We start from the raw sequence: 26,210 nt of genomic DNA, 5'->3' as shown, positions 1-26,210 counted from the left end.
TCACCTGGTATTGTACTGAAAACGGAACTATGTCCATCATTCCTACTACTATCTCACACAACTCGCATTCACCCATCCATGCGCTAGTAATGGCCTACACTGCTGTGTTTCAAAGTGTGCAATATGAATGGTGGTTTTAATGGTTCGTGAGGCTACTGTGTCTCTTTTTGCAGTCACTATTGTCTTCTGGCACCATTGGATGAATAGGAGTTACTCAATAATGTACATGGTCACAGACTGTGTCTTCTTGTGGTGTACTTGATGTGTGCTGTTAAAAGTTGCCTTGCATATGCGCACTCTGTCATTAAATCGATTAGTATCGTAAGAAAGTACCACTGAAAGAGTAATGCAATTTGTGTTAGCAGTGAAGACAGTTTCGCAAAAATATTCGCTTGTTTTGAGAGTCTTCAAGACCTGCTACCAGCTCCAATCAGCGTCATTTATCCCACACATTAGAGAAGTGTGTTTCATAGGTATGCCTATGAGACACTAAACTCGCGATGTGAGAACATGGAGACAATACGTGCCAACACGTCTTGCTGCCGCCTAGCGGCAGCTGTGTGAACCTGCTGCTGCTCTGGGTGGATGCTGCGAGAGCAAGCGACTCTACGATCTAAGTTTTACATCCAATACTGCCAAATAAAACAGTTGACAGAGCTGCCACTTACTAAGAACGACACCTCGCAGTAATTAATTCACAGATTAGCACTCGGCAGGCCTTGTGATCCTCGCCAGAGCTGCGTAAAGCTACGTCCAAGCCGAACCATGTTTGACGCGACGCCATAACTATATATACAATTTCAGAGGGCTCCTCGAATGTACTCGCTTCGGCGGTACATATACTAAAATTGGAACGATACAGAGAAGATTAGCATGGCCCCTGCGCAAGGATGACACGCAAAATCGTGAAGCGTTCCACATTTTTTTCGCAATCTCACTCTCTCATGTCTCACATCAGCTGCTAATACCCTCAGCCACCTACACAAGTTTCGCTTCATATCTGCACCCACTTGTCACAAACTATGCTGACCATTTACGCAGTTCTCCTCCACTCTCTTTCATTCACAACAGAACATGATAAAACTGGCAATAAACCTATCCCTTACATCACCAATGCACATCTAAAATGTCACTCTAATAACAACTCAGCAAGCACACCAAAACCACAACTACACTGACACAAGTACATGTCACTAGCACCCCTTCAGCTCATTCGCAAACGTGACACAAATCACAGCGAGTCTAAGACTAAGCCTAGCACAGGCAAAAGCCTCTTCTCTTCCTCAGTATCACACTCTGCTGGCACAACATCTCTTCCTACTGTCTCAATCACGTCATTTCATAACACACACCTACTGCCACACACAACATTTGGAAACCTGACATCAACTTTACACAAGATAGCTGCATGTTCCAAATCTTTCTCACTCACATACTTTCACTCAGACTACTGCTTAAATACACTCTAGCGCTCTAAAATTAGCTTGCATTACCTAATATTTATTTTTCTCTAACGCCTACAAAGCTTCTGGTGCCTGTATGCCACTATCACATACTTTCTGCACACAGACCCACAACATTTAACTTTATTCATCTTCATGGCTGCAGCTGATGCCATAATTGTTTCAGCAGCATAAATAAACATGTGAAGGTAGATGTCTCTTTAATCATTAAGTGTGCAAGTTACCCCTTTACAGGAAGTTCATTTAACATTATGTTTCAAGTAACTCTCCTAGTGGCCTTGCTGTCCAGCTGCAGCCTCATAATACAGACTGCAGGTGACACCTCATCAGATTCTTAACTGAAGCATATCTGCCTGTGTAATAAGCCACTGCCCTTCACCTAAAAACCAACTATTACAGCAAATCTGTGGTGCACCAGCATGTCATGTACAAATTTCACTAGTGCGACACACAAAGTATTTTACAAACATGTCTGGCAATCTGCCACTACATATAGTTACCTAAATTAAATTCAAAAGTGTCAGCCAATGAATACCACAACACTGAAGTGTTTAGAAAGCAGACCAGTATGCTAATATTAACATATAGTATTTAGATGTGAGGCTCTACTATTTTGACAGCACTTTGAATCCCATCAATGTCATACAAGTCGATGCTGTTCACAATTACAGCTGATGCACCTCTCATCCTGTGTCTAGCAGAAAGATTGGACAAACCCTGCATGCAATATTCATCATGTCACATACACAGAAGCTCTAGCACATAAGCAAATACAGAGGCAGTCAAGACACAAAACACTAGCAAGCTTCAAGATTTTGGAACAGACAGCAACATCACAAACCAGTTTGTGTCACATGACACCAGTAGCTACTCAGTTATTAACTGCTTTCAGATACTAAACCTATCACTCTTTGTTTTGCACTAGCAATTCTTCCTGCAATAACAACATTCACCAAACTGGATTACATCTGATTGACATTTCACAGGAACATAACTACAGCTACTAACACAATGCTAACCTGGTTTCTCTTACCACGTGTCCGCTCAATATTTTAGGCTCATTCACACATCTCCATCACAGTGTTTCACTCTTGCCAAGTAGACCTGCCCTGTGTAATCTTGGATCAACACAAATATATCACCTGGTATTGTACTGAAAACGGAACTATGTCCATCATTCCTACTACTATCTCACACAACTCGCATTCACCCATCCATGCGCTAGTAATGGCCTACACTGCTGTGTTTCAAAGTGTGCAATATGAATGGTGGTTTTAATGGTTCGTGAGGCTACTGTGTCTCTTTTTGCAGTCACTATTGTCTTCTGGCACCATTGGATGAATAGGAGTTACTCAATAATGTACATGGTCACAGACTGTGTCTTCTTGTGGTGTACTTGATGTGTGAGTTAAAAGTTGCCTTGCATATGCGCACTCTGTCATTAAATCGATTAGTATCGTAAGAAAGTACCACTGAAAGAGTAATGCAATTTGTGTTAGCAGTGAAGACAGTTTCGCAAAAATATTCGCTTGTTTTGAGAGTCTTCAAGACCTGCTACCAGCTCCAATCAGCGTCATTTATCCCACACATTAGAGAAGTGTGTTTCATAGGTATGCCTATGAGACACTAAACTCGCGATGTGAGAACATGGCGACAATACGTGCCAACACGTCTTGCTGCCGCCTAGCGGCAGCTGTGTGAACCTGCTGCTGCTCTGGGTGGATGCTGCGAGAGCAAGCGACTCTACGATCTAAGTTTTACATCCAATACTGCCAAATAATACAGTTGACAGAGCTGCCACTTACTAAGAACGACACCTCGCAGTAATTAATTCACAGATTAGCACTCGGCAGGCCTTGTGATCCTCGCCAGAGCTGCGTAAAGCTACGTCCAAGCCGAACCATGTTTGACGCGACGCCATAACTATATATACAATTTCAGAGGGCTCCTCGAATGTACTCGCTTCGGCGGTACATATACTAAAATTGGAACGATACAGAGAAGATTAGCATGGCCCCTGCGCAAGGATGACACGCAAAATCGTGAAGCGTTCCACATTTTTTTCGCAATCTCACTCTCTCATGTCTCACATCAGCTGCTAATACCCTCAGCCACCTACACAAGTTTCGCTTCATATCTGCACCCACTTGTCACAAACTATGCTGTCCATTTACGCAGTTCTCCTCCACTCTCTTTCATTCACAACAGAACATGATAAAACTGGCAATAAACCTATCCCTTACATCACCAATGCACATCTAAAATGTCACTCTAATAACAACTCAGCAAGCACACCAAAACCACAACTACACTGACACAAGTACATGTCACTAGCACCCCTTCAGCTCATTCGCAAACGTGACACAAATCACAGCGAGTCTAAGACTAAGCCTAGCACAGGCAAAAGCCTCTTCTCTTCCTCAGTATCACACTCTGCTGGCACAACATCTCTTCCTACTGTCTCAATCACGTCATTTCATAACACACACCTACTGCCACACACAACATTTGGAAACCTGACATCAACTTTACACAAGATAGCTGCATGTTCCAAATCTTTCTCACTCACATACTTTCACTCAGACTACTGCTTAAATACACTCTAGCGCTCTAAAATTAGCTTGCATTACCTAATATTTATTTTTCTCTAACGCCTACAAAGCTTCTGGTGCCTGTATGCCACTATCACATACTTTCTGCACACAGACCCACAACATTTAACTTTATTCATCTTCATGGCTGCAGCTGATGCCATAATTGTTTCAGCAGCATAAATAAACATGTGAAGGTAGATGTCTCTTTAATCATTAAGTGTGCAAGTTACCCCTTTACAGGAAGTTCATTTAACATTATGTTTCAAGTAACTCTCCTAGTGGCCTTGCTGTCCAGCTGCAGCCTCATAATACAGGCTGCAGGTGACACCTCATCAGATTCTTAACTGAAGCATATCTGCCTGTGTAATAAGCCACTGCCCTTCACCTAAAAACCAACTATTACAGCAAATCTGTGGTGCACCAGCATGTCATGTACAAATTTCACTAGTGCGACACACAAAGTATTTTACAAACATGTCTGGCAATCTGCCACTACATATAGTTACCTAAATTAAATTCAAAAGTGTCAGCCAATGAATACCACAACACTGAAGTGTTTAGAAAGCAGACCAGTATGCTAATATTAACATATAGTATTTAGATGTGAGGCTCTACTATTTTGACAGCACTTTGAATCCCATCAATGTCATACAAGTCGATGCTGTTCACAATTACAGCTGATGCACCTCTCATCCTGTGTCTAGCAGAAAGATTGGACAAACCCTGCATGCAATATTCATCATGTCACATACACAGAAGCTCTAGCACATAAGCAAATACAGAGGCAGTCAAGACACAAAACACTAGCAAGCTTCAAGATTTTGGAACAGACAGCAACATCACAAACCAGTTTGTGTCACATGACACCAGTAGCTACTCAGTTATTAACTGCTTTCAGATACTAAACCTATCACTCTTTGTTTTGCACTAGCAATTCTTCCTGCAATAACAACATTCACCAAACTGGATTACATCTGATTGACATTTCACAGGAACATAACTACAGCTACTAACACAATGCTAACCTGGTTTCTCTTACCACATGTCCGCTCAATATTTTAGGCTCATTCACACATCTCCATCACAGTGTTTCACTCTTGCCAAGTAGACCTGCCCTGTGTAATCTTGGATCAACACAAATATATCACCTGGTATTGTACTGAAAACGGAACTATGTCCATCATTCCTACTACTATCTCACACAACTCGCATTCACCCATCCATGCGCTAGTAATGGCCTACACTGCTGTGTTTCAAAGTGTGCAATATGAATGGTGGTTTTAATGGTTCGTGAGGCTACTGTGTCTCTTTTTGCAGTCACTATTGTCTTCTGGCACCATTGGATGAATAGGAGTTACTCAATAATGTACATGGTCACAGACTGTGTCTTCTTGTGGTGTACTTGATGTGTGAGTTAAAAGTTGCCTTGCATATGCGCACTCTGTCATTAAATCGATTAGTATCGTAAGAAAGTACCACTGAAAGAGTAATGCAATTTGTGTTAGCAGTGAAGACAGTTTCGCAAAAATATTCGCTTGTTTTGAGAGTCTTCAAGACCTGCTACCAGCTCCAATCAGCGTCATTTATCCCACACATTAGAGAAGTGTGTTTCATAGGTATGCCTATGAGACACTAAACTCGCGATGTGAGAACATGGCGACAATACGTGCCAACACGTCTTGCTGCCGCCTAGCGGCAGCTGTGTGAACCTGCTGCTGCTCTGGGTGGATGCTGCGAGAGCAAGCGACTCTACGATCTAAGATTTACATCCAATACTGCCAAATAAAACAGTTCACAGAGCTGCCACTTACTAAGAACGACACCTCGCAGTAATTAATTCACAGATTAGCACTCGGCAGGCCTTGTGATCCTCACCAGAGCTGCGTAAAGCTACGTCCAAGCCGAACCATGTTTGACGCGACGCCATAACTATATATACAATTTCAGAGGGCTCCTCGAATGTACTCGCTTCGGCGGTACATATACTAAAATTGGAACGATACAGAGAAGATTAGCATGGCCCCTGCGCAAGGATGACACGCAAAATCGTGAAGCGTTCCACATTTTTTTCGCAATCTCACTCTCTCATGTCTCACATCAGCTGCTAATACCCTCAGCCACCTACACAAGTTTCGCTTCATATCTGCACCCACTTGTCACAAACTATGCTGTCCATTTACGCAGTTCTCCTCCACTCTCTTTCATTCACAACAGAACATGATAAAACTGGCAATAAACCTATCCCTTACATCACCAATGCACATCTAAAATGTCACTCTAATAACAACTCAGCAAGCACACCAAAACCACAACTACACTGACACAAGTACATGTCACTAGCACCCCTTCAGCTCATTCGCAAACGTGACACAAATCACAGCGAGTCTAAGACTAAGCCTAGCACAGGCAAAAGCCTCTTCTCTTCCTCAGTATCACACTCTGCTGGCACAACATCTCTTCCTACTGTCTCAATCACGTCATTTCATAACACACACCTACTGCCACACACAACATTTGGAAACCTGACATCAACTTTACACAAGATAGCTGCATGTTCCAAATCTTTCTCACTCACATACTTTCACTCAGACTACTGCTTAAATACACTCTAGCGCTCTAAAATTAGCTTGCATTACCTAATATTTATTTTTCTCTAACGCCTACAAAGCTTCTGGTGCCTGTATGCCACTATCACATACTTTCTGCACACAGACCCACAACATTTAACTTTATTCATCTTCATGGCTGCAGCTGATGCCATAATTGTTTCAGCAGCATAAATAAACATGTGAAGGTAGATGTCTCTTTAATCATTAAGTGTGCAAGTTACCCCTTTACAGGAAGTTCATTTAACATTATGTTTCAAGTAACTCTCCTAGAGGCCTTGCTGTCCAGCTGCAGCCTCATAATACAGGCTGCAGGTGACACCTCATCAGATTCTTAACTGAAGCATATCTGCCTGTGTAATAAGCCACTGCCCTTCACCTAAAAACCAACTATTACAGCAAATCTGTGGTGCACCAGCATGTCATGTACAAATTTCACTAGTGCGACACACAAAGTATTTTACAAACATGTCTGGCAATCTGCCACTACATATAGTTACCTAAATTAAATTCAAAAGTGTCAGCCAATGAATACCACAACACTGAAGTGTTTAGAAAGCAGACCAGTATGCTAATATTAACATATAGTATTTAGATGTGAGGCTCTACTATTTTGACAGCACTTTGAATCCCATCAATGTCATACAAGTCGATGCTGTTCACAATTACAGCTGATGCACCTCTCATCCTGTGTCTAGCAGAAAGATTGGACAAACCCTGCATGCAATATTCATCATGTCACATACACAGAAGCTCTAGCACATAAGCAAATACAGAGGCAGTCAAGACACAAAACACTAGCAAGCTTCAAGATTTTGGAACAGACAGCAACATCACAAACCAGTTTGTGTCACATGACACCAGTAGCTACTCAGTTATTAACTGCTTTCAGATACTAAACCTATCACTCTTTGTTTTGCACTAGCAATTCTTCCTGCAATAACAACATTCACCAAACTGGATTACATCTGATTGACATTTCACAGGAACATAACTACAGCTACTAACACAATGCTAACCTGGTTTCTCTTACCACGTGTCCGCTCAATATTTTAGGCTCATTCACACATCTCCATCACAGTGTTTCACTCTTGCCAAGTAGACCTGCCCTGTGTAATCTTGGATCAACACAAATATATCACCTGGTATTGTACTGAAAACGGAACTATGTCCATCATTCCTACTACTATCTCACACAACTCGCATTCACCCATCCATGCGCTAGTAATGGCCTACACTGCTGTGTTTCAAAGTGTGCAATATGAATGGTGGTTTTAATGGTTCGTGAGGCTACTGTGTCTCTTTTTGCAGTCACTATTGTCTTCTGGCACCATTGGATGAATAGGAGTTACTCAATAATGTACATGGTCACAGACTGTGTCTTCTTGTGGTGTACTTGATGTGTGAGTTAAAAGTTGCCTTGCATATGCGCACTCTGTCATTAAATCGATTAGTATCGTAAGAAAGTACCACTGAAAGAGTAATGCAATTTGTGTTAGCAGTGAAGACAGTTTCGCAAAAATATTCGCTTGTTTTGAGAGTCTTCAAGACCTGCTACCAGCTCCAATCAGCGTCATTTATCCCACACATTAGAGAAGTGTGTTTCATAGGTATGCCTATGAGACACTAAACTCGCGATGTGAGAACATGGCGACCATACGTGCCAACACGTCTTGCTGCCGCCTAGCGGCAGCTGTGTGAACCTGCTGCTGCTCTGGGTGGATGCTGCGAGAGAAAGCGACTCTACGATCTAAGTTTTACATCTAATACTGCCAAATAAAACAGTTGACAGAGCTGCCACTTACTAAGAACGACACCTCGCAGTAATTAATTCACAGATTAGCACTCGGCAGGCCTTGTGATCCTCGCCAGAGCTGCGTAAAGCTACGTCCAAGCCGAACCATGTTTGACGCGACGCCATAACTATATATACAATTTCAGAGGGCTCCTCGAATGTACTCGCTTCGGCGGTACATATACTAAAATTGGAACGATACAGAGAAGATTAGCATGGCCCCTGCACAAGGATGACACGCAAAATCGTGAAGCGTTCCACATTTTTTTCGCAATCTCACTCTCTCATGTCTCACATCAGCTGCTAATACCCTCAGCCACCTACACAAGTTTCGCTTCATATCTGCACCCACTTGTCACAAACTATGCTGTCCATTTACGCAGTTCTCCTCCACTCTCTTTCATTCACAACAGAACATGATAAAACTGGCAATAAACCTATCCCTTACATCACCAATGCACATCTAAAATGTCACTCTAATAACAACTCAGCAAGCACACCAAAACCACAACTACACTGACACAAGTACATGTCACTAGCACCCCTTCAGCTCATTCGCAAACGTGACACAAATCACAGCGAGTCTAAGACTAAGCCTAGCACAGGCAAAAGCCTCTTCTCTTCCTCAGTATCACACTCTGCTGGCACAACATCTCTTCCTACTGTCTCAATCACGTCATTTCATAACACACACCTACTGCCACACACAACATTTGGAAACCTGACATCAACTTTACACAAGATAGCTGCATGTTCCAAATCTTTCTCACTCACATACTTTCACTCAGACTACTGCTTAAATACACTCTAGCGCTCTAAAATTAGCTTGCATTACCTAATATTTATTTTTCTCTAACGCCTACAAAGCTTCTGGTGCCTGTATGCCACTATCACATACTTTCTGCACACAGACCCACAACATTTAACTTTATTCATCTTCATGGCTGCAGCTGATGCCATAATTGTTTCAGCAGCATAAATAAACATGTGAAGGTAGATGTCTCTTTAATCATTAAGTGTGCAAGTTACCCCTTTACAGGAAGTTCATTTAACATTATGTTTCAAGTAACTCTCCTAGTGGCCTTGCTGTCCAGCTGCAGCCTCATAATACAGACTGCAGGTGACACCTCATCAGATTCTTAACTGAAGCATATCTGCCTGTGTAATAAGCCACTGCCCTTCACCTAAAAACCAACTATTACAGCAAATCTGTGGTGCACCAGCATGTCATGTACAAATTTCACTAGTGCGACACACAAAGTATTTTACAAACATGTCTGGCAATCTGCCACTACATATAGTTACCTAAATTAAATTCAAAAGTGTCAGCCAATGAATACCACAACACTGAAGTGTTTAGAAAGCAGACCAGTATGCTAATATTAACATATAGTATTTAGATGTGAGGCTCTACTATTTTGACAGCACTTTGAATCCCATCAATGTCATACAAGTCGATGCTGTTCACAATTACAGCTGATGCACCTCTCATCCTGTGTCTAGCAGAAAGATTGGACAAACCCTGCATGCAATATTCATCATGTCACATACACAGAAGCTCTAGCACATAAGCAAATACAGAGGCAGTCAAGACACAAAACACTAGCAAGCTTCAAGATTTTGGAACAGACAGCAACATCACAAACCAGTTTGTGTCACATGACACCAGTAGCTACTCAGTTATTAACTGCTTTCAGATACTAAACCTATCACTCTTTGTTTTGCACTAGCAATTCTTCCTGCAATAACAACATTCACCAAACTGGATTACATCTGATTGACATTTCACAGGAACATAACTACAGCTACTAACACAATGCTAACCTGGTTTCTCTTACCACGTGTCCGCTCAATATTTTAGGCTCATTCACACATCTCCATCACAGTGTTTCACTCTTGCCAAGTAGACCTGCCCTGTGTAATCTTGGATCAACACAAATATATCACCTGGTATTGTACTGAAAACGGAACTATGTCCATCATTCCTACTACTATCTCACACAACTCGCATTCACCCATCCATGCGCTAGTAATGGCCTACACTGCTGTGTTTCAAAGTGTGCAATATGAATGGTGGTTTTAATGGTTCGTGAGGCTACTGTGTCTCTTTTTGCAGTCACTATTGTCTTCTGGCACCATTGGATGAATAGGAGTTACTCAATAATGTACATGGTCACAGACTGTGTCTTCTTGTGGTGTACTTGATGTGTGAGTTAAAAGTTGCCTTGCATATGCGCACTCTGTCATTAAATCGATTAGTATCGTAAGAAAGTACCACTGAAAGAGTAATGCAATTTGTGTTAGCAGTGAAGACAGTTTCGCAAAAATATTCGCTTGTTTTGAGAGTCTTCAAGACCTGCTACCAGCTCCAATCAGCGTCATTTATCCCACACATTAGAGAAGTGTGTTTCATAGGTATGCCTATGAGACACTAAACTCGCGATGTGAGAACATGGCGACAATACGTGCCAACACGTCTTGCTGCCGCCTAGCGGCAGCTGTGTGAACCTGCTGCTGCTCTGGGTGGATGCTGCGAGAGCAAGCGACTCTACGATCTAAGTTTTACATCCAATACTGCCAAATAAAACAGTTGACAGAGCTGCCACTTACTAAGAACGACACCTCGCAGTAATTAATTCACAGATTAGCACTCGGCAGGCCTTGTGATCCTCACCAGAGCTGCGTAAAGCTACGTCCAAGCCGAACCATGATTGACGCGACGCCATAAGTATATATACAATTTCAGAGGGCTCCTCGAATGTACTCGCTTCGGCGGTACATATACTAAAATTGGAATGATACATAGAAGATTAGCATGGCCCCTGTGCAGGGATGACACGCAAAATCGTGAAGCGTTTCACATTTTTTTCGCAATCTCACTCTCTCATGTCTCACATCAGCTGCTAATACCCTCAGCCACCTACACAAGTTTTGCTTCATATCTGCACCCACTTGTCACAAACTATGCTGTCCATTTACGCAGTTCTCCTCCACTCTCTTTCATTCACAACAGAACATGATAAAACTGGCAATAAACCTATCCCTCACATCACCAATGCACATCTAAAATGTCACTCTAATAACAACTCAGCAAGCACACCAAAACCACAACTACACTGACACAAGTACATGTCACTAGCACCCCTTCAGCTCATTCGCAAACGTGACACAAATCACAGCGATTCTAAGACTAAGCCTAGCACAGGCAAAAGCCTCTTCTCTTCCTCAGTATCACACTCTGCTGGCACAACATCTCTTCCTACTGTCTCAATCACGTCATTTCATAACACACACCTACTGCCACACACAACATTTGGAAACCTGACATCAACTTTACACAAGATAGCTGCATGTTCCAAATCTTTCTCACTCACATACTTTCACTCAGACTACTGCTTAAATACACTCTAGCGCTCTAAAATTAGCTTGCATTACCTAATATTTATTTTTCTCTAACGCCTACAAAGCTTCTGGTGCCTGTATGCCACTATCACATACTTTCTGCACACAGACCCACAACATTTAACTTTATTCATCTTCATGGCTGCAGCTGATGCCATAATTGTTTCAGCAGCATAAATAAACATGTGAAGGTAGATGTCTCTTTAATCATTAAGTGTGCAAGTTACCCCTTTACAGGAAGTTCATTTAACATTATGTTTCAAGTAACTCTCCTAGAGGCCTTGCTGTCCAGCTGCAGCCTCATAATACAGGCTGCAGGTGACACCTCATCAGATTCTTAACTGAAGCATATCTGCCTGTGTAATAAGCCACTGCCCTTCACCTAAAAACCAACTATTACAGCAAATCTGTGGTGCACCAGCATGTCATGTACAAATTTCACTAGTGCGACACACAAAGTATTTTACAAACATGTCTGGCAATCTGCCACTACATATAGTTACCTAAATTAAATTCAAAAGTGTCAGCCAATGAATACCACAACACTGAAGTGTTTAGAAAGCAGACCAGTATGCTAATATTAACATATAGTATTTAGATGTGAGGCTCTACTATTTTGACAGCACTTTGAATCCCATCAATGTCATACAAGTCGATGCTGTTCACAATTACAGCTGATGCACCTCTCATCCTGTGTCTAGCAGAAAGATTGGACAAACCCTGCATGCAATATTCATCATGTCACATACACAGAAGCTCTAGCACATAAGCAAATACAGAGGCAGTCAAGACACAAAACACTAGCAAGCTTCAAGATTTTGGAACAGACAGCAACATCACAAACCAGTTTGTGTCACATGACACCAGTAGCTACTCAGTTATTAACTGCTTTCAGATACTAAACCTATCACTCTTTGTTTTGCACTAGCAATTCTTCCTGCAATAACAACATTCACCAAACTGGATTACATCTGATTGACATTTCACAGGAACATAACTACAGCTACTAACACAATGCTAACCTGGTTTCTCTTACCACGTGTCCGCTCAATATTTTAGGCTCATTCACACATCTCCATCACAGTGTTTCACTCTTGCCAAGTAGACCTGCCCTGTGTAATCTTGGATCAACACAAATATATCACCTGGTATTGTACTGAAAACGGAACTATGTCCATCATTCCTACTACTATCTCACACAACTCGCATTCACCCATCCATGCGCTAGTAATGGCCTACACTGCTGTGTTTCCAAGTGTGCAATATGAATGGTGGTTTTAATGGTTCGTGAGGCTACTGTGTCTCTTTTTGCAGTCACTATTGTCTTCTGGCACCATTGGATGAATAGGAGTTACTCAATAATGTACATGGTCACAGACTGTGTCTTCTTGTGGTGTACTTGATGTGTGAGTTAAAAGTTGCCTTGCATATGCGCACTCTGTCATTAAATCGATTAGTATCGTAAGAAAGTACCACTGAAAGAGTAATGCAATTTGTGTTAGCAGTGAAGACAGTTTCGCAAAAATATTCGCTTGTTTTGAGAGTCTTCAAGACCTGCTACCAGCTCCAATCAGCGTCATTTATCCCACACATTAGAGAAGTGTGTTTCATAGGTATGCCTATGAGACACTAAACTCGCGATGTGAGAACATGGCGACAATACGTGCCAACACGTCTTGCTGCCGCCTAGCGGCAGCTGTGTGAACCTGCTGCTGCTCTGGGTGGATGCTGCGAGAGCAAGCGACTCTACGATCTAAGTTTTACATCCAATACTGCCAAATAAAACAGTTCACAGAGCTGCCACTTACTAAGAACGACACCTCGCAGTAATTAATTCACAGATTAGCACTCGGCAGGCCTTGTGATCCTCACCAGAGCTGCGTAAAGCTACGTCCAAGCCGAACCATGTTTGACGCGACGCCATAACTATATATACAATTTCAGAGGGCTCCTCGAATGTACTCGCTTCGGCGGTACATATACTAAAATTGGAACGATACAGAGAAGATTAGCATGGCCCCTGCGCAAGGATGACACGCAAAATCGTGAAGCGTTCCACATTTTTTTCGCAATCTCACTCTCTCATGTCTCACATCAGCTGCTAATACCCTCAGCCACCTACACAAGTTTCGCTTCATATCTGCACCCACTTGTCACAAACTATGCTGTCCATTTACGCAGTTCTCCTCCACTCTCTTTCATTCACAACAGAACATGATAAAACTGGCAATAAACCTATCCCTTACATCACCAATGCACATCTAAAATGTCACTCTAATAACAACTCAGCAAGCACACCAAAACCACAACTACACTGACACAAGTACATGTCACTAGCACCCCTTCAGCTCATTCGCAAACGTGACACAAATCACAGCGAGTCTAAGACTAAGCCTAGCACAGGCAAAAGCCTCTTCTCTTCCTCAGTATCACACTCTGCTGGCACAACATCTCTTCCTACTGTCTCAATCACGTCATTTCATAACACACACCTACTGCCACACACAACATTTGGAAACCTGACATCAACTTTACACAAGATAGCTGCATGTTCCAAATCTTTCTCACTCACATACTTTCACTCAGACTACTGCTTAAATACACTCTAGCGCTCTAAAATTAGCTTGCATTACCTAATATTTATTTTTCTCTAACGCCTACAAAGCTTCTGGTGCCTGTATGCCACTATCACATACTTTCTGCACACAGACCCACAACATTTAACTTTATTCATCTTCATGGCTGCAGCTGATGCCATAATTGTTTCAGCAGCATAAATAAACATGTGAAGGTAGATGTCTCTTTAATCATTAAGTGTGCAAGTTACCCCTTTACAGGAAGTTCATTTAACATTATGTTTCAAGTAACTCTCCTAGAGGCCTTGCTGTCCAGCTGCAGCCTCATAATACAGGCTGCAGGTGACACCTCATCAGATTCTTAACTGAAGCATATCTGCCTGTGTAATAAGCCACTGCCCTTCACCTAAAAACCAACTATTACAGCAAATCTGTGGTGCACCAGCATGTCATGTACAAATTTCACTAGTGCGACACACAAAGTATTTTACAAACATGTCTGGCAATCTGCCACTACATATAGTTACCTAAATTAAATTCAAAAGTGTCAGCCAATGAATACCACAACACTGAAGTGTTTAGAAAGCAGACCAGTATGCTAATATTAACATATAGTATTTAGATGTGAGGCTCTACTATTTTGACAGCACTTTGAATCCCATCAATGTCATACAAGTCGATGCTGTTCACAATTACAGCTGATGCACCTCTCATCCTGTGTCTAGCAGAAAGATTGGACAAACCCTGCATGCAATATTCATCATGTCACATACACAGAAGCTCTAGCACATAAGCAAATACAGAGGCAGTCAAGACACAAAACACTAGCAAGCTTCAAGATTTTGGAACAGACAGCAACATCACAAACCAGTTTGTGTCACATGACACCAGTAGCTACTCAGTTATTAACTGCTTTCAGATACTAAACCTATCACTCTTTGTTTTGCACTAGCAATTCTTCCTGCAATAACAACATTCACCAAACTGGATTACATCTGATTGACATTTCACAGGAACATAACTACAGCTACTAACACAATGCTAACCTGGTTTCTCTTACCACATGTCCGCTCAATATTTTAGGCTCATTCACACATCTCCATCACAGTGTTTCACTCTTGCCAAGTAGACCTGCCCTGTGTAATCTTGGATCAACACAAATATATCACCTGGTATTGTACTGAAAACGGAACTATGTCCATCATTCCTACTACTATCTCACACAACTCGCATTCACCCATCCATGCGCTAGTAATGGCCTACACTGCTGTGTTTCCAAGTGTGCAATATGAATGGTGGTTTTAATGGTTCGTGAGGCTACTGTGTCTCTTTTTGCAGTCACTATTGTCTTCTGGCACCATTGGATGAATAGGAGTTACTCAATAATGTACATGGTCACAGACTGTGTCTTCTTGTGGTGTACTTGATGTGTGAGTTAAAAGTTGCCTTGCATATGCGCACTCTGTCATTAAATCGATTAGTATCGTAAGAAAGTACCACTGAAAGAGTAATGCAATTTGTGTTAGCAGTGAAGACAGTTTCGCAAAAATATTCGCTTGTTTTGAGAGTCTTCAAGACCTGCTACCAGCTCCAATCAGCGTCATTTATCCCACACATTAGAGAAGTGTGTTTCATAGGTATGCCTATGAGACACTAAACTCGCGATGTGAGAACATGGCGACAATACGTGCCAACACGTCTTGCTGCCGCCTAGCGGCAGCTGTGTGAACCTGCTGCTGCTCTGGGTGGATGCTGCGAGAGCAAGCGACTCTACGATCTAAGTTTTACATCCAATACTGCCAAATAAAACAGTTCACAGAGCTGCCACTTACTAAGAACGACACCTCGCAGTAATTAATTCACAGATTAGCACTCGGCAGGCCTTGTGATCCTCACCAGAGCTGCGTAAAGCTACGTCCAAGCCGAACCATGTTTGACGCGACGCCATAACTATATATACAATTTCAGAGGGCTCCTCGAATGTACTCGCTTCGGCGGTACATATACTAAAATTGGAACGATACAGAGAAGATTAGCATGGCCCCTGCGCAAGGATGACACGCAAAATCGTGAAGCGTTCCACATTTTTTTCGCAATCTCACTCTCTCATGTCTCACATCAGCTGCTAATACCCTCAGCCACCTACACAAGTTTCGCTTCATATCTGCACCCACTTGTCACAAACTATGCTGTCCATTTACGCAGTTCTCCTCCACTCTCTTTCATTCACAACAGAACATGATAAAACTGGCAATAAACCTATCCCTTACATCACCAATGCACATCTAAAATGTCACTCTAATAACAACTCAGCAAGCACACCAAAACCACAACTACACTGACACAAGTACATGTCACTAGCACCCCTTCAGCTCATTCGCAAACGTGACACAAATCACAGCGAGTCTAAGACTAAGCCTAGCACAGGCAAAAGCCTCTTCTCTTCCTCAGTATCACACTCTGCTGGCACAACATCTCTTCCTACTGTCTCAATCACGTCATTTCATAACACACACCTACTGCCACACACAACATTTGGAAACCTGACATCAACTTTACACAAGATAGCTGCATGTTCCAAATCTTTCTCACTCACATACTTTCACTCAGACTACTGCTTAAATACACTCTAGCGCTCTAAAATTAGCTTGCATTACCTAATATTTATTTTTCTCTAACGCCTACAAAGCTTCTGGTGCCTGTATGCCACTATCACATACTTTCTGCACACAGACCCACAACATTTAACTTTATTCATCTTCATGGCTGCAGCTGATGCCATAATTGTTTCAGCAGCATAAATAAACATGTGAAGGTAGATGTCTCTTTAATCATTAAGTGTGCAAGTTACCCCTTTACAGGAAGTTCATTTAACATTATGTTTCAAGTAACTCTCCTAGAGGCCTTGCTGTCCAGCTGCAGCCTCATAATACAGGCTGCAGGTGACACCTCATCAGATTCTTAACTGAAGCATATCTGCCTGTGTAATAAGCCACTGCCCTTCACCTAAAAACCAACTATTACAGCAAATCTGTGGTGCACCAGCATGTCATGTACAAATTTCACTAGTGCGACACACAAAGTATTTTACAAACATGTCTGGCAATCTGCCACTACATATAGTTACCTAAATTAAATTCAAAAGTGTCAGCCAATGAATACCACAACACTGAAGTGTTTAGAAAGCAGACCAGTATGCTAATATTAACATATAGTATTTAGATGTGAGGCTCTACTATTTTGACAGCACTTTGAATCCCATCAATGTCATACAAGTCGATGCTGTTCACAATTACAGCTGATGCACCTCTCATCCTGTGTCTAGCAGAAAGATTGGACAAACCCTGCATGCAATATTCATCATGTCACATACACAGAAGCTCTAGCACATAAGCAAATACAGAGGCAGTCAAGACACAAAACACTAGCAAGCTTCAAGATTTTGGAACAGACAGCAACATCACAAACCAGTTTGTGTCACATGACACCAGTAGCTACTCAGTTATTAACTGCTTTCAGATACTAAACCTATCACTCTTTGTTTTGCACTAGCAATTCTTCCTGCAATAACAACATTCACCAAACTGGATTACATCTGATTGACATTTCACAGGAACATAACTACAGCTACTAACACAATGCTAACCTGGTTTCTCTTACCACATGTCCGCTCAATATTTTAGGCTCATTCACACATCTCCATCACAGTGTTTCACTCTTGCCAAGTAGACCTGCCCTGTGTAATCTTGGATCAACACAAATATATCACCTGGTATTGTACTGAAAACGGAACTATGTCCATCATTCCTACTACTATCTCACACAACTCGCATTCACCCATCCATGCGCTAGTAATGGCCTACACTGCTGTGTTTCAAAGTGTGCAATATGAATGGTGGTTTTAATGGTTCGTGAGGCTACTGTGTCTCTTTTTGCAGTCACTATTGTCTTCTGGCACCATTGGATGAATAGGAGTTACTCAATAATGTACATGGTCACAGACTGTGTCTTCTTGTGGTGTACTTGATGTGTGAGTTAAAAGTTGCCTTGCATATGCGCACTCTGTCATTAAATCGATTAGTATCGTAAGAAAGTACCACTGAAAGAGTAATGCAATTTGTGTTAGCAGTGAAGACAGTTTCGCAAAAATATTCGCTTGTTTTGAGAGTCTTCAAGACCTGCTACCAGCTCCAATCAGCGTCATTTATCCCACACATTAGAGAAGTGTGTTTCATAGGTATGCCTATGAGACACTAAACTCGCGATGTGAGAACATGGCGACAATACGTGCCAACACGTCTTGCTGCCGCCTAGCGGCAGCTGTGTGAACCTGCTGCTGCTCTGGGTGGATGCTGCGAGAGCAAGCGACTCTACGATCTAAGTTTTACATCCAATACTGCCAAATAAAACAGTTCACAGAGCTGCCACTTACTAAGAACGACACCTCGCAGTAATTAATTCACAGATTAGCACTCGGCAGGCCTTGTGATCCTCACCAGAGCTGCGTAAAGCTACGTCCAAGCCGAACCATGTTTGACGCGACGCCATAACTATATATACAATTTCAGAGGGCTCCTCGAATGTACTCGCTTCGGCGGTACATATACTAAAATTGGAACGATACAGAGAAGATTAGCATGGCCCCTGCGCAAGGATGACACGCAAAATCGTGAAGCGTTCCACATTTCTTTCGCAATCTCACTCTCTCATGTCTCACATCAGCTGCTAATACCCTCAGCCACCTACACAAGTTTCGCTTCATATCTGCACCCACTTGTCACAAACTATGCTGTCCATTTACGCAGTTCTCCTCCACTCTCTTTCATTCACAACAGAACATGATAAAACTGGCAATAAACCTATCCCTTACATCACCAATGCACATCTAAAATGTCACTCTAATAACAACTCAGCAAGCACACCAAAACCACAACTACACTGACACAAGTACATGTCACTAGCACCCCTTCAGCTCATTCGCAAACGTGACACAAATCACAGCGAGTCTAAGACTAAGCCTAGCACAGGCAAAAGCCTCTTCTCTTCCTCAGTATCACACTCTGCTGGCACAACATCTCTTCCTACTGTCTCAATCACGTCATTTCATAACACACACCTACTGCCACACACAACATTTGGAAACCTGACATCAACTTTACACAAGATAGCTGCATGTTCCAAATCTTTCTCACTCACATACTTTCACTCAGACTACTGCTTAAATACACTCTAGCGCTCTAAAATTAGCTTGCATTACCTAATATTTATTTTTCTCTAACGCCTACAAAGCTTCTGGTGCCTGTATGCCACTATCACATACTTTCTGCACACAGACCCACAACATTTAACTTTATTCATCTTCATGGCTGCAGCTGATGCCATAATTGTTTCAGCAGCATAAATAAACATGTGAAGGTAGATGTCTCTTTAATCATTAAGTGTGCAAGTTACCCCTTTACAGGAAGTTCATTTAACATTATGTTTCAAGTAACTCTCCTAGAGGCCTTGCTGTCCAGCTGCAGCCTCATAATACAGGCTGCAGGTGACACCTCATCAGATTCTTAACTGAAGCATATCTGCCTGTGTAATAAGCCACTGCCCTTCACCTAAAAACCAACTATTACAGCAAATCTGTGGTGCACCAGCATGTCATGTACAAATTTCACTAGTGCGACACACAAAGTATTTTACAAACATGTCTGGCAATCTGCCACTACATATAGTTACCTAAATTAAATTCAAAAGTGTCAGCCAATGAATACCACAACACTGAAGTGTTTAGAAAGCAGACCAGTATGCTAATATTAACATATAGTATTTAGATGTGAGGCTCTACTATTTTGACAGCACTTTGAATCCCATCAATGTCATACAAGTCGATGCTGTTCACAATTACAGCTGATGCACCTCTCATCCTGTGTCTAGCAGAAAGATTGGACAAACCCTGCATGCAATATTCATCATGTCACATACACAGAAGCTCTAGCACATAAGCAAATACAGAGGCAGTCAAGACACAAAACACTAGCAAGCTTCAAGATTTTGGAACAGACAGCAACATCACAAACCAGTTTGTGTCACATGACACCAGTAGCTACTCAGTTATTAACTGCTTTCAGATACTAAACCTATCACTCTTTGTTTTGCACTAGCAATTCTTCCTGCAATAACAACATTCACCAAACTGGATTACATCTGATTGACATTTCACAGGAACATAACTACAGCTACTAACACAATGCTAACCTGGTTTCTCTTACCACATGTCCGCTCAATATTTTAGGCTCATTCACACATCTCCATCACAGTGTTTCACTCTTGCCAAGTAGACCTGCCCTGTGTAATCTTGGATCAACACAAATATATCACCTGGTATTGTACTGAAAACGGAACTATGTCCATCATTCCTACTACTATCTCACACAACTCGCATTCACCCATCCATGCGCTAGTAATGGCCTACACTGCTGTGTTTCCAAGTGTGCAATATGAATGGTGGTTTTAATGGTTCGTGAGGCTACTGTGTCTCTTTTTGCAGTCACTATTGTCTTCTGGCACCATTGGATGAATAGGAGTTACTCAATAATGTACATGGTCACAGACTGTGTCTTCTTGTGGTGTACTTGATGTGTGAGTTAAAAGTTGCCTTGCATATGCGCACTCTGTCATTAAATCGATTAGTATCGTAAGAAAGTACCACTGAAAGAGTAATGCAATTTGTGTTAGCAGTGAAGACAGTTTCGCAAAAATATTCGCTTGTTTTGAGAGTCTTCAAGACCTGCTACCAGCTCCAATCAGCGTCATTTATCCCACACATTAGAGAAGTGTGTTTCATAGGTATGCCTATGAGACACTAAACTCGCGATGTGAGAACATGGCGACAATACGTGCCAACACGTCTTGCTGCCGCCTAGCGGCAACTGTGTGAACCTGCTGCTGCTCTGGGTGGATGCTGCGAGAGCAAGCGACTCTACGATCTAAGTTTTACATCCAATACTGCCAAATAAAACAGTTGACAGAGCTGCCACTTACTAAGAACGACACCTCGCAGTAATTAATTCACAGATTAGCACTCGGCAGGCCTTGTGATCCTCACCAGAGCTGCGTAAAGCTACGTCCAAGCCGAACCATGTTTGACGCGACGCCATAACTATATATACAATTTCAGAGGGCTCCTCGAATGTACTCGCTTCGGCGGTACATATACTAAAATTGGAACGATACAGAGAAGATTAGCATGGCCCCTGCGCAGGGATGACACGCAAAATCGTGAAGCGTTTCACATTTTTTTCGCAATCTCACTCTCTCATGTCTCACATCAGCTGCTAATACCCTCAGCCACCTACACAAGTTTCGCTTCATATCTGCACCCACTTGTCACAAACTATGCTGTCCATTTACGCAGTTCTCCTCCACTCTCTTTCATTCACAACAGAACATGATAAAACTGGCAATAAACCTATCCCTCACATCACCAATGCACATCTAAAATGTCACTCTAATAACAACTCAGCAAGCACACCAAAACCACAACTACACTGACACAAGTACATGTCACTAGCACCCCTTCAGCTCATTCGCAAACGTGACACAAATCACAGCGATTCTAAGACTAAGCCTAGCACAGGCAAAAGCCTCTTCTCTTCCTCAGTATCACACTCTGCTGGCACAACATCTCTTCCTACTGTCTCAATCACGTCATTTCATAACACACACGTACTGCCACACACAACATTTGGAAACCTGACATCAACTTTACACAAGATAGCTGCATGTTCCAAATCTTTCTCACTCACATACTTTCACTCAGACTACTGCTTAAATACACTCTAGCGCTCTAAAATTAGCTTGCATTACCTAATATTTATTTTTCTCTAACGCCTACAAAGCTTCTGGTGCCTGTATGCCACTATCACATACTTTCTGCACACAGACCCACAACATTTAACTTTATTCATCTTCATGGCTGCAGCTGATGCCATAATTGTTTCAGCAGCATAAATAAACATGTGAAGGTAGATGTCTCTTTAATCATTAAGTGTGCAAGTTACCCCTTTACAGGAAGTTCATTTAACATTATGTTTCAAGTAACTCTCCTAGAGGCCTTGCTGTCCAGCTGCAGCCTCATAATACAGGCTGCAGGTGACACCTCATCAGATTCTTAACTGAAGCATATCTGCCTGTGTAATAAGCCACTGCCCTTCACCTAAAAACCAACTATTACAGCAAATCTGTGGTGCACCAGCATGTCATGTACAAATTTCACTAGTGCGACACACAAAGTATTTTACAAACATGTCTGGCAATCTGCCACTACATATAGTTACCTAAATTAAATTCAAAAGTGTCAGCCAATGAATACCACAACACTGAAGTGTTTAGAAAGCAGACCAGTATGCTAATATTAACATATAGTATTTAGATGTGAGGCTCTACTATTTTGACAGCACTTTGAATCCCATCAATGTCATACAAGTCGATGCTGTTCACAATTACAGCTGATGCACCTCTCATCCTGTGTCTAGCAGAAAGATTGGACAAACCCTGCATGCAATATTCATCATGTCACATACACAGAAGCTCTAGCACATAAGCAAATACAGAGGCAGTCAAGACACAAAACACTAGCAAGCTTCAAGATTTTGGAACAGACAGCAACATCACAAACCAGTTTGTGTCACATGACACCAGTAGCTACTCAGTTATTAACTGCTTTCAGATACTAAACCTATCACTCTTTGTTTTGCACTAGCAATTCTTCCTGCAATAACAACATTCACCAAACTGGATTACATCTGATTGACATTTCACAGGAACATAACTACAGCTACTAACACAATGCTAACCTGGTTTCTCTTACCACGTGTCCGCTCAATATTTTAGGCTCATTCACACATCTCCATCACAGTGTTTCACTCTTGCCAAGTAGACCTGCCCTGTGTAATCTTGGATCAACACAAATATATCACCTGGTATTGTACTGAAAACGGAACTATGTCCATCATTCCTACTACTATCTCACACAACTCGCATTCACCCATCCATGCGCTAGTAATGGCCTACACTGCTGTGTTTCAAAGTGTGCAATATGAATGGTGGTTTTAATGGTTCGTGAGGCTACTGTGTCTCTTTTTGCAGTCACTATTGTCTTCTGGCACCATTGGATGAATAGGAGTTACTCAATAATGTACATGGTCACAGACTGTGTCTTCTTGTGGTGTACTTGATGTGTGAGTTAAAAGTTGCCTTGCATATGCGCACTCTGTCATTAAATCGATTAGTATCGTAAGAAAGTACCACTGAAAGAGTAATGCAATTTGTGTTAGCAGTGAAGACAGTTTCGCAAAAATATTCGCTTGTTTTGAGAGTCTTCAAGACCTGCTACCAGCTCCAATCAGCGTCATTTATCCCACACATTAGAGAAGTGTGTTTCATAGGTATGCCTATGAGACACTAAACTCGCGATGTGAGAACATGGCGACCATACGTGCCAACACGTCTTGCTGCCGCCTAGCGGCAGCTGTGTGAACCTGCTGCTGCTCTGGGTGGATGCTGCGAGAGCAAGCGACTCTACGATCTAAGTTTTACATCCAATACTGCCAAATAAAACAGTTGACAGAGCTGCCACTTACTAAGAACGACACCTCGCAGTAATTAATTCACAGATTAGCACTCGGCAGGCCTTGTGATCCTCGCCAGAGCTGCGTAAAGCTACGTCCAAGCCGAACCATGTTTGACGCGACGCCATAACTATATATACAATTTCAGAGGGCTCCTCGAATGTACTCGCTTCGGCGGTACATATACTAAAATTGGAACGATACAGAGAAGATTAGCATGGATGACACGCAAAATCGTGAAGCGTTCCACATTTTTTTCGCAATCTCACTCTCTCATGTCTCACATCAGCTGCTAATACCCTCAGCCACCTACACAAGTTTCGCTTCATATCTGCACCCACTTGTCACAAACTATGCTGACCATTTACGCAGTTCTCCTCCACTCTCTTTCATTCACAACAGAACATGATAAAACTGGCAATAAACCTATCCCTTACATCACCAATGCACATCTAAAATGTCACTCTAATAACAACTCAGCAAGCACACCAAAACCACAACCACACTGACACAAGTACATGTCACTAGCACCCCTTCAGCTCATTCGCAAACGTGACACAAATCACAGCGAGTCTAAGACTAAGCCTAGCACAGGCAAAAGCCTCTTCTCTTCCTCAGTATCACACTCTGCTGGCACAACATCTCTTCCTACTGTCTCAATCACGTCATTTCATAACACACACCTACTGCCACACACAACATTTGGAAACCTGACATCAACTTTACACAAGATAGCTGCATGTTCCAAATCTTTCTCACTCACATACTTTCACTCAGACTACTGCTTAAATACACTCTAGCGCTCTAAAATTAGCTTGCATTACCTAATATTTATTTTTCTCTAACGCCTACAAAGCTTCTGGTGCCTGTATGCCACTATCACATACTTTCTGCACACAGACCCACAACATTTAACTTTATTCATCTTCATGGCTGCAGCTGATGCCATAATTGTTTCAGCAGCATAAATAAACATGTGAAGGTAGATGTCTCTTTAATCATTAAGTGTGCAAGTTACCCCTTTACAGGAAGTTCATTTAACATTATGTTTCAAGTAACTCTCCTAGTGGCCTTGCTGTCCAGCTGCAGCCTCATAATACAGGCTGCAGGTGACACCTCATCAGATTCTTAACTGAAGCATATCTGCCTGTGTAATAAGCCACTGCCCTTCACCTAAAAACCAACTATTACAGCAAATCTGTGGTGCACCAGCATGTCATGTACAAATTTCACTAGTGCGACACACAAAGTATTTTACAAACATGTCTGGCAATCTGCCACTACATATAGTTACCTAAATTAAATTCAAAAGTGTCAGCCAATGAATACCACAACACTGAAGTGTTTAGAAAGCAGACCAGTATGCTAATATTAACATATAGTATTTAGATGTGAGGCTCTACTATTTTGACAGCACTTTGAATCCCATCAATGTCATACAAGTCGATGCTGTTCACAATTACAGCTGATGCACCTCTCATCCTGTGTCTAGCAGAAAGATTGGACAAACCCTGCATGCAATATTCATCATGTCACATACACAGAAGCTCTAGCACATAAGCAAATACAGAGGCAGTCAAGACACAAAACACTAGCAAGCTTCAAGATTTTGGAACAGACAGCAACATCACAAACCAGTTTGTGTCACATGACACCAGTAGCTACTCAGTTATTAACTGCTTTCAGATACTAAACCTATCACTCTTTGTTTTGCACTAGCAATTCTTCCTGCAATAACAACATTCACCAAACTGGATTACATCTGATTGACATTTCACAGGAACATAACTACAGCTACTAACACAATGCTAACCTGGTTTCTCTTACCACATGTCCGCTCAATATTTTAGGCTCATTCACACATCTCCATCACAGTGTTTCACTCTTGCCAAGTAGACCTGCCCTGTGTAATCTTGGATCAACACAAATATATCACCTGGTATTGTACTGAAAACGGAACTATGTCCATCATTCCTACTACTATCTCACACAACTCGCATTCACCCATCCATGCGCTAGTAATGGCCTACACTGCTGTGTTTCAAAGTGTGCAATATGAATGGTGGTTTTAATGGTTCGTGAGGCTACTGTGTCTCTTTTTGCAGTCACTATTGTCTTCTGGCACCATTGGATGAATAGGAGTTACTCAATAAT

The 26,210-nt window shown here is 41.9% G+C and overlaps 9 non-coding genes and 1 pseudogene across 9 annotated transcripts; all 10 read left to right on the top strand.

Annotated features, from left to right (window-relative positions):
• Nucleotides 1–818: 818 nt before the first annotated feature.
• Nucleotides 819–925, top strand: LOC126225018 (U6 spliceosomal RNA). Its single transcript, XR_007543614.1, has one exon. It is a non-coding gene; the product is annotated as a U6 spliceosomal RNA (small nuclear RNA).
• Nucleotides 926–3,418: 2,493 nt separating this feature from the next.
• LOC126225017 (U6 spliceosomal RNA) lies at nt 3,419–3,525 on the top strand. Its single transcript, XR_007543613.1, has one exon. It is a non-coding gene; the product is annotated as a U6 spliceosomal RNA (small nuclear RNA).
• Nucleotides 3,526–6,018: 2,493 nt separating this feature from the next.
• Nucleotides 6,019–6,125, top strand: LOC126225016 (U6 spliceosomal RNA). Its single transcript, XR_007543612.1, has one exon. It is a non-coding gene; the product is annotated as a U6 spliceosomal RNA (small nuclear RNA).
• A 2,493-nt stretch (nt 6,126–8,618) lies between these two features.
• Nucleotides 8,619–8,725, top strand: LOC126225010 (U6 spliceosomal RNA). Its single transcript, XR_007543607.1, has one exon. It is a non-coding gene; the product is annotated as a U6 spliceosomal RNA (small nuclear RNA).
• Nucleotides 8,726–11,218: 2,493 nt separating this feature from the next.
• Nucleotides 11,219–11,325, top strand: LOC126225028 (U6 spliceosomal RNA). The gene has a single exon (XR_007543623.1). It is a non-coding gene; the product is annotated as a U6 spliceosomal RNA (small nuclear RNA).
• Nucleotides 11,326–13,818: 2,493 nt separating this feature from the next.
• Nucleotides 13,819–13,925, top strand: LOC126225015 (U6 spliceosomal RNA). Its single transcript, XR_007543611.1, has one exon. It is a non-coding gene; the product is annotated as a U6 spliceosomal RNA (small nuclear RNA).
• A 2,493-nt stretch (nt 13,926–16,418) lies between these two features.
• LOC126225014 (U6 spliceosomal RNA) lies at nt 16,419–16,525 on the top strand. Its single transcript, XR_007543610.1, has one exon. It is a non-coding gene; the product is annotated as a U6 spliceosomal RNA (small nuclear RNA).
• Nucleotides 16,526–19,018: 2,493 nt separating this feature from the next.
• On the top strand, nt 19,019–19,125 carry LOC126225026 (U6 spliceosomal RNA). The gene has a single exon (XR_007543621.1). It is a non-coding gene; the product is annotated as a U6 spliceosomal RNA (small nuclear RNA).
• A 2,493-nt stretch (nt 19,126–21,618) lies between these two features.
• On the top strand, nt 21,619–21,725 carry LOC126225027 (U6 spliceosomal RNA). The gene has a single exon (XR_007543622.1). It is a non-coding gene; the product is annotated as a U6 spliceosomal RNA (small nuclear RNA).
• A 2,493-nt stretch (nt 21,726–24,218) lies between these two features.
• LOC126225030 (U6 spliceosomal RNA) lies at nt 24,219–24,312 on the top strand (annotated as a pseudogene).
• The last annotated feature ends 1,898 nt before the right edge of the window (nt 24,313–26,210 follow it).

This window comes from Schistocerca nitens, unplaced genomic scaffold (assembly GCF_023898315.1).
Source record: "Schistocerca nitens isolate TAMUIC-IGC-003100 unplaced genomic scaffold, iqSchNite1.1 HiC_scaffold_281, whole genome shotgun sequence".
Taxonomy (NCBI): Eukaryota; Metazoa; Arthropoda; class Insecta; order Orthoptera; family Acrididae; genus Schistocerca; species Schistocerca nitens.
Note: the sequence above shows the minus strand (reverse complement) of the source record. Positions and strands in the feature narration are given on the sequence as shown.